General features: G+C 33.5%; 1 long non-coding RNA gene across 1 annotated transcript; it reads left to right on the forward strand.

Moving 5' to 3' along the window:
- Window positions 1-1,327: 1,327 nt before the first annotated feature.
- On the forward strand, window positions 1,328-5,394 carry LOC113772093. The gene is made up of 5 exons (XR_003468474.1): window positions 1,328-1,453; window positions 3,842-3,885; window positions 4,250-4,306; window positions 4,628-4,768; window positions 5,135-5,394. It is a non-coding gene; the product is annotated as an uncharacterized LOC113772093 (long non-coding RNA).
- Window positions 5,395-7,723: the final 2,329 nt, after the last annotated feature.

Consider the following 7,723-nt stretch of genomic DNA (forward strand, 5'->3'; position numbering starts at 1 on the left):
TTGGAAGTTGTCATTCTCAACTCGTCACGAAATAGTTGGCGCGCATCTCATTTGATGCCGCGGGAAATGATTTTATGACAACTCAAGTAAAGTCGTCACAAACGCTCTCTCTACAGTGACAACATAACTTGTTGTCATTAAAAGTCTACCCGGTTCCAATTTTGTGACAACTTTTTGCATCACTGTATACTACAGTATTTTCATCAAATTTCACTAATTTTGCTATGGCACCCTAATTTTATTATTTAGCCCCCAATTCTTTTATATTAGCAAAAGCACAGAAGATATGACACCCTAATTTTATAATTTAGCCCCTATTCATTACGTATTAGCAAAATGCAAATGATATAATAACAAACTAGTTTTAGATATTTGTAATTTTTGCTAAGTTGACATAATAGACATGTCTGAGCATAAAAATTTTTTCATGAATTGTTTATTATTACTTATAACAACCCCCAAAAATCAATAACTGAAATAATTTGAAAAAGTGTAATTGAATATAATTTGTAGTCTAATGTTAGCACTGTGAAAGATTAGTATAACGTGTAATACATCATAAGTAATAATTATTTTCATATGGAATGGGTATATACGAAATTAAAATTATTCAGTAAAATATCTGTCGTGCAATAAGATTGAGAGTTGTAACACATTTAACAGAATATTTGATTACATGTTTCTTTTAATTTATTATAAAAACTAAGTAATAGACAAAGAGTAGGATAAGCATGAGTAAGAAGTGCTATACTGTATATAAGCAATTCTATGCATGTTAAATTTTTGAAACATGTTTTATTGTGTAAGTTTTATTGTAAGGTAATTTCTTAAATAATTTGTATATTGAGTTGTCCAAACCCAAAAAGATGTATATAGACACAAACAAGCACACATATATATATATATACATGCACAAAAAAGAAACCAATATCAAATAATTTATTTGATATTTATAGATGAGATTAAGGAAAAAAAAAAGAGATTAAGTATGAAAAAAGAAACCTGAAAAAAAAATTTGACCAGGGAAAAAAAAAAGAAAAAAAATGTATGAAGCTAAAGGTGAATCCTGGAATCTCAAAGACGTGCTTAGATGCCAAAAAAAAAAGAGCGCCAGTCTGAAATCTGAAAGAGGCGCGAGGCGGGTGGCTGAAATCTCTACAAAACGACGTCGTTTTTGGTTGTTCACAGACAAACAAAAGTCTCGCCGCTTCTCTCTTCCAACACTTAGACAAATTTCATTCTCAGTCTTTCCTTCCTATGGTGAACACAAAAAAACTCTGGACCTCAAACACCTTCTGCTTCCGCAAAATGCTCCTCTGAAGCACCATTGACGAGTGCCAATCTTCAGGTCAAGCTCGCCGAAGAAGCGAAGTCAGAACACTTCCAAGCTCCCTCCTCGTTCCGCGACTTCAGCTTAGACTTTTCTCCGACCCCCTCTTCAGCTAATTGTGCGGTATGTGTTTTTTTTTTGCTTTCAAAAGCTGCTCAGCCTTCTATTGTAAAGACTAATTTATGAACTAGATTGTTAATTAGCAGTGGGGAAGGTAATACTCTTGGCCAAATCGCATCCGAAACACTTGCGATCTGGAGTATGAACAGTGTTAGGGTTCATCCAAGATTTTTTTTTTTTTCATTTGTGGATTTTTTCACTGTTTTCGAGAAATTTGGACTGATTAAACCAAAAATTGCTTGCTTTATATTTTGATGGAACCTTTTTGTGATTAGGATGGTCAGAACCGGCTTTCTTTGAGGAGCTATGAAATGCGAACATTTTTTGACAGCATTAATTTGGTTGGATGAAAGAGAAATTAAACAATTTGTCGTGCCATTTAATTGCTTCCTTAAGGGGAAGAGAACTTGACTGATTTGCCTAATTTATTTGGCTGTTTTAAATGTACTTTATGCCATACCATGTAATTTACTCTCTGGTTCTCTCTCTCTCTCTCTCTCTCTCTCTCTCTCTGGTAATCAAGCATGCACTTTACTAGAATTTTGCACGTTTGGGAACTGGCCAGAAAACTGTTTTGGGGTTTCAATTGCTGTTAACATGTTGTGCAATGTGTGTTTAGTCATACAATGGTTAATCTTTTGTAATAGTTAAGATTTTCATATCTGTATTCCCCCTTTGTTCTTCATTTCCTTGCCATTTTCGAACCTACATTTTAATTTTCCCCTGTTTTTGTTAGCTCATTATCCAATGGCTTCTGTCCTGCCCCCGAAAGGCTTCATTTCCTTGCCATTATCTGAGGCAATTTGGGCTTCTGAAATGTTGCATTTTCAGTTTGTATCTTGAGAAATTTCTGTGTACAGTTCTTCTTTTATTGACTTTGTTCCATAACATCGTAGAGGTATCTGGCTTTAACATCTTTTAATTTTATCTGGGAGGGAGAAAATATAAAGAAGAAAGAACCTGAGAAGATGTTACTACATGGAGGGATATTTTTAGAGGGGAAAAGTTCAAAATAAAATTGACTCAAATGAAAGATGAACAAATTTCCATCAAGTGTATCCATTTAATAATTATCATTTTCACCCTAAAACTAAATACTGGAGCAATTTCTTTTCCATCTCAGCAGATTAATTGTATTTTTTTTTCTTTTGTGAGTTTATAGCAACAGTAGATAATATTCAATCATCAATAAATGAATGTAGAAACAAAGGATAACATAACATGTTGAAGTTCAGGTGCTGAAATTGCAGCTACGTCATTAATTCTCAATTATTTTTAACTACAAAAAGGAATTTTTTTCCTCTTTTTATTGGAACCAAGACTCAAAATATGGCACATGATTTTCAAACTGCTCTGAAAAAGGTAAGAAAAAGAACTGCATGACATTTTTATGAAATATATAACAGCAAAGTTTTAATATATACCACAGCAAAACAGAGAAAAAGGAATAAATTCTTTGCTATTCTATTCTCTTAACTTGATTATTCAATTTTTTGTTATCAAGATGTTAGAATGCCAGCGAACAGAAATTTTGCTTTTTCTTTAGACCTTTTGGGTTTATATGGCTGTAAAGAATGGTTTATTCTTTCCCCCATAGGACCAAAAAAATAAAAAGAAATGGTTATTAAAACTTTTGGAGCCACTGGAGAAAGCCATTGTTTCGTAAAAATTGCAAAGACTAAAGGTAAATCCAAAATTTTTTACAATGTATGATAAAAGTTCTCTAGTTTATATATATAATACATTCAGGGGTGGTTATCTTTCATTTCATAGTCTTATAGATGGTCAAAAACCGAAAAGAACAAATTCTAATAAAAAAATGGTCTATTTTATATATATGGTTAATACATCCAGTCTGTATTAATTAGATTCTCTCATAAGTGTAACCAAATCCCCTCTCTAATGGGGCCTTTAATTCCCTAACCAAAGTCCCTGAAAATAGAAAATGACAAATAGAGAGAAACAGAAAGGAAGCAAAAAGAATAGGGATTATGCAGTTGTTGCAGTTCCAACTTGCACCAAGTGATTGCTAGTGCATTTGTTGGTATTAACATTTGTTGATTGCTAGTGCATTTGTTGAAGTCTCTCCTCTTTAATTTCTATTGATTTCATGGTTAATTTCATGGCTGCTTTACATATGGCTTTTTTGGATTTTAGGAAACTGCTTTCATGGTTAATTTCATGTTCATTTCGTGGCTGCTTTACATATTACTTTTCTTGATATATGATACTGATTTCATGGCTTTTCATATGAATTTTCATATTACTTTTATGGCTGCTTTTCATATGACTTGTAGCCTTAATGTTTGAAAAGGCTAGTTAACAAATTATTCTCTTTAGTTTGATATTAGAAAAGTATTTTGTACTAAAGGCTGATGTGTCTATATCTAGGAATTGGTGTATGCCACCGGGATATTAAACCTCAAAATCTATTGGTGAGCTTTTATTTTTATCTCCTCTTTAAAGCTAGTATTAATCTAGATGGGGGTCATTTAATTCAATAGTCTTCATTTGTTGGTGAAATTGTAGTAACATCTTGCTTAGAACTGTGCAATAGCACTTGTTTTCCCCTCATGTTTTGTGCAGAGTACTCTGACTGGTTTGTGTTCTAAATTCTTACCCAACCAAGTATAGAACATGATTAGCAGTTTTGAGGATTTAGTACCTCATGTATTCAGGAGTTTATATCTTTGCACGGCCTAGGTGATAGACGTGGGCTTAAACTCTCTAATTTGTTTCTTTCATATTGCTATTTTAAACTCTGAACTTTGAAGTTTGACAATGAAAACCATACTGCAGGTCAATCCCCATACTCATCAGCTGAAGATATGTGATTTTGGAAGTGCAAAAATGTTGGTATGTTGTGCTTCTCCTGATATTTTGGCACCTATTTCTCGTTCTCATTTAGCCTCTTTTAAGCTGTTCAAAAGAAGCAGTTTAAATTTTTGAAGAGGTAGTTTGTCTTGAAATCAAAAGCTGTTTTCCAGAGGTACCTCGAGGCTGTTTCTCAGAATTGACCTCTTCCAGCATAAAAGAAACTATCGGGAGCCCAAAAGCTAAAAGAACATCTCAAAGCATCGTTTAAGTTTACAATTAGCTGGAATTAGTTGATGTTAAGTAATCAAGAATTGGCCCTTGATCATACACTGTTCGCTAAGACTGCATTTCATTTTGCAGGTGCCTGGTGAACCAAATATATCTTATATATGCTCTTGTTACTATAGAGCTCTAGAGTTGATATTTGGGGCGACTGAGTATACTACTGCAATTGACATGTGGTCTGTTGGTTGTGTAATGGCTGAACTGCTTCTAGGACAGGTTTGTGAATATATTGATATTTTTCCTAAAACTTTTTTGTGAACCCAGTCTTTAATTTATCTTGTCGTGATTTTTTTTTAACGCCAACATGTAGCAGCTTTTTCATGGTGTCCCTTCGATGTTGAATTGAGTGTGTATTTTCTGCTTCCATGATACTGGATAGGTAGCTAAGTAACTTCGTGTGTCTAAGTTACTACTTTCATTACTAGGCTTTATGCGCTCAAGATACATGCTTCATTATAAACACGTGCTTTGAGATCCCACCTGCAAGTTCCCCCATCTAGTGTTTATAATATGGTGCCTATCTAGAAGTGTAGTTCCAGTTTTAACACCAGTGCTCATTGCTTCAATTTTGGTAACGTGTAGGTTCTAACACGATTCCCAAGAAGAAGAAGCCAGTCATTGCTGTGAAGATGGTTTTTGAATTGAAGACTACAAGGCCTATCGTGCTCATGTTTTGTTCTAGATGGGAATCGTGCTCATATTTTTGTATAGAACTTTACTACTCTCTATTGTGGATGGGAAATCACTAGTATTGTAACTGAATGGCTTATTTTGGATGGTGCATGGTTTATGACTCATTTGAGGCAACATTTATATATATATGTATTTGGGTTGATCTTCTATTGGAAATGAATGTTGGCTTTCTTTTCGTATGTTGGCTTTTTTTTTCTCCTTGCTACTCAATGAACGTTTTGTGATTGTTGGCAGCTATGTTGCGTAATTAACATTAGATTATTGCTTTTTACAAAAAAATAAATGACAATAAAAAAGTTGTCACTGCCAACAAGTTTCACTAGTGACACCAGAAAGTCGTCACTTTTTATGGATGGAAAACAATGACAACAAAAGTCGTCACTGAACGGAAGCATAATGTGACAACTCCAAGGGTTGACTATGACAAGAATTTAGCCAGCTTAGTGACAATAAAAGTCGTCACACAATGTACAACAATGAGTGACGACAAGAGTCATCACAAAAGCGAAATCGTTTGTGACGACTTTCAACAGTCGTCACATGGACCCCCTTTTGTGACATAGAACTAGTGACAGCTCTATGACAGCAGTAAAAGTCGTCACTGACTTTTTTTGTGACGACTTCTGAATTTTTAGTGACGACTTTCGCCTGTCACAGAAACGTAATTTTCTTGTAGTGGTGACTTCTCTCCTACCACTTTTTTTTTTTTTGTATTAAAAATTATGCTTGGTTATAATATAAGTTTGGTGTTTATTTTCATGTTTAATATAAGTTTGGATCTCAGAGTAGATTTCACATAATTAGGAAATTACATCATAACTAACAAGATAATAACATTCAATTAATCAGTAAATTCACTTGCAAGAATAGTTAGGAATTCCATAGCTCTAGGAGCTTTATATTGTTATTTTTATTACTTTTATTTCATGGTTATAATGTAGATTTAATCTCTTGCATTTGTGATAGTTTAAATAATAAAAGAGTTCGAAAACCATTAGTAATTAACAATTTTCTCTATGGGATCGACACATAATATCTTGTACTCGATAAATGATCTGTATACCGGCAGAAAATGGGGTATTTAGATTTTATTAAAATTTGGTGCATAGTTGAACCTCGTCAGAGTAAAAGATTTCAAAATACAAACCATATAGAAAATAGACAGTTAATGAATAGAGGTTATTTCATGCAAAAGAATACACCTAATAGAAATTTAGCAGTGCTATATTATAGAAAAGATAGAATTTGTCTCACCTACCAAATTTAGAAAAGCTACGAAACTTTTTTCTTTTTTTTTTGTAACCCGGAACATGCCTCGACTCGAACCCTTAGGATCCGAACCGGTACATCAAACCGAAGGAGTGCGCCACGGCCCCATGCAGCGATCCCGGGCGAGTCACAGGGGTTTAAATCCAGGGTAAGATTCAAAGCTACGAAACTTAGCAAAGCTACGTAGGAAGCAAATTTAGCAAAGCTATGTAGCAAAGTTTCATTTGTCCATATTTTAACAAAAAGCATTTCTTGCTTTTCATTCCCATTCCCATAAGAATGAATATTATAATTCGCATTTTGGATAGGCATAAATATAGCATCTATAGGATAACTTCGATTTTGAAAGTTCTACAAATTGATTGGTTCCATCAATTTAGCAACTTCTTCATGATGTAGTAGGAAAAACTATATTATCTTCAAAAAGATCAAATAGTTTCTCTTCAATCATCTCTATCCAAATCACAACTTGTTGGTTCTTCTTTAATAATCATTGATTTGGTTCATAATTGTTCGCGTGCTTTATCACATTCCTAATATAAGAAAATCTCAACCATGCTGATCCTTCTATGTAATTATATTTGTTGTATAAGTAAACTTCATAAAAATCCCCTTCAGACATATTTCAGTGCAACACTTTTTTGTGAATTGATATATATGAGATAAAAATAAAGTGAAAATATAAAAAGATTGGTTGAAAATGTATTTTGTAATGCAAATAAAATAATATTTAAATAGCTTTTGTATCCAAACACATCACTCGATTATGGGATTTTGGACAAAGTGCCCGGTGTATAGTTAACGATTTATTAAATCTCTTCTCTTTTTTTTTTCCTTTTGGTTTTACTGCAATTTGCTAAAACTTGGCTTGCTTATCCTTTGTACCCAAGAACATATAGATAATAGATATTAATCGGAATGTTAGGTTTGTTGATCACTTCACAAAGTCCAAATATTTGCAAGAAAATGATCCCACTAAAGCAAGGAGAGCCCTTGATGAAAGTTACAAGGGGAGGACTTGATGAAGACAAGTGGGTAAGTAGCAATCCAATCAATAAATCTTCTCAGTACTTCTTGCGAGAAAATGATCTCACTAAAGCAAGGACAGTCTACAAATAAGGAGACCTCTTGATGAACCCTTATTTTCGCAGCCTTATTTTTATTTTTATGCTTGTTTGCTATCAATCTATTGACCAAACAACTAGAGAA

The sequence above is a fragment of the Coffea eugenioides genome, chromosome 5 (assembly GCF_003713205.1).
Source record: "Coffea eugenioides isolate CCC68of chromosome 5, Ceug_1.0, whole genome shotgun sequence".
NCBI classification, from domain to species: Eukaryota; Viridiplantae; Streptophyta; class Magnoliopsida; order Gentianales; family Rubiaceae; genus Coffea; species Coffea eugenioides.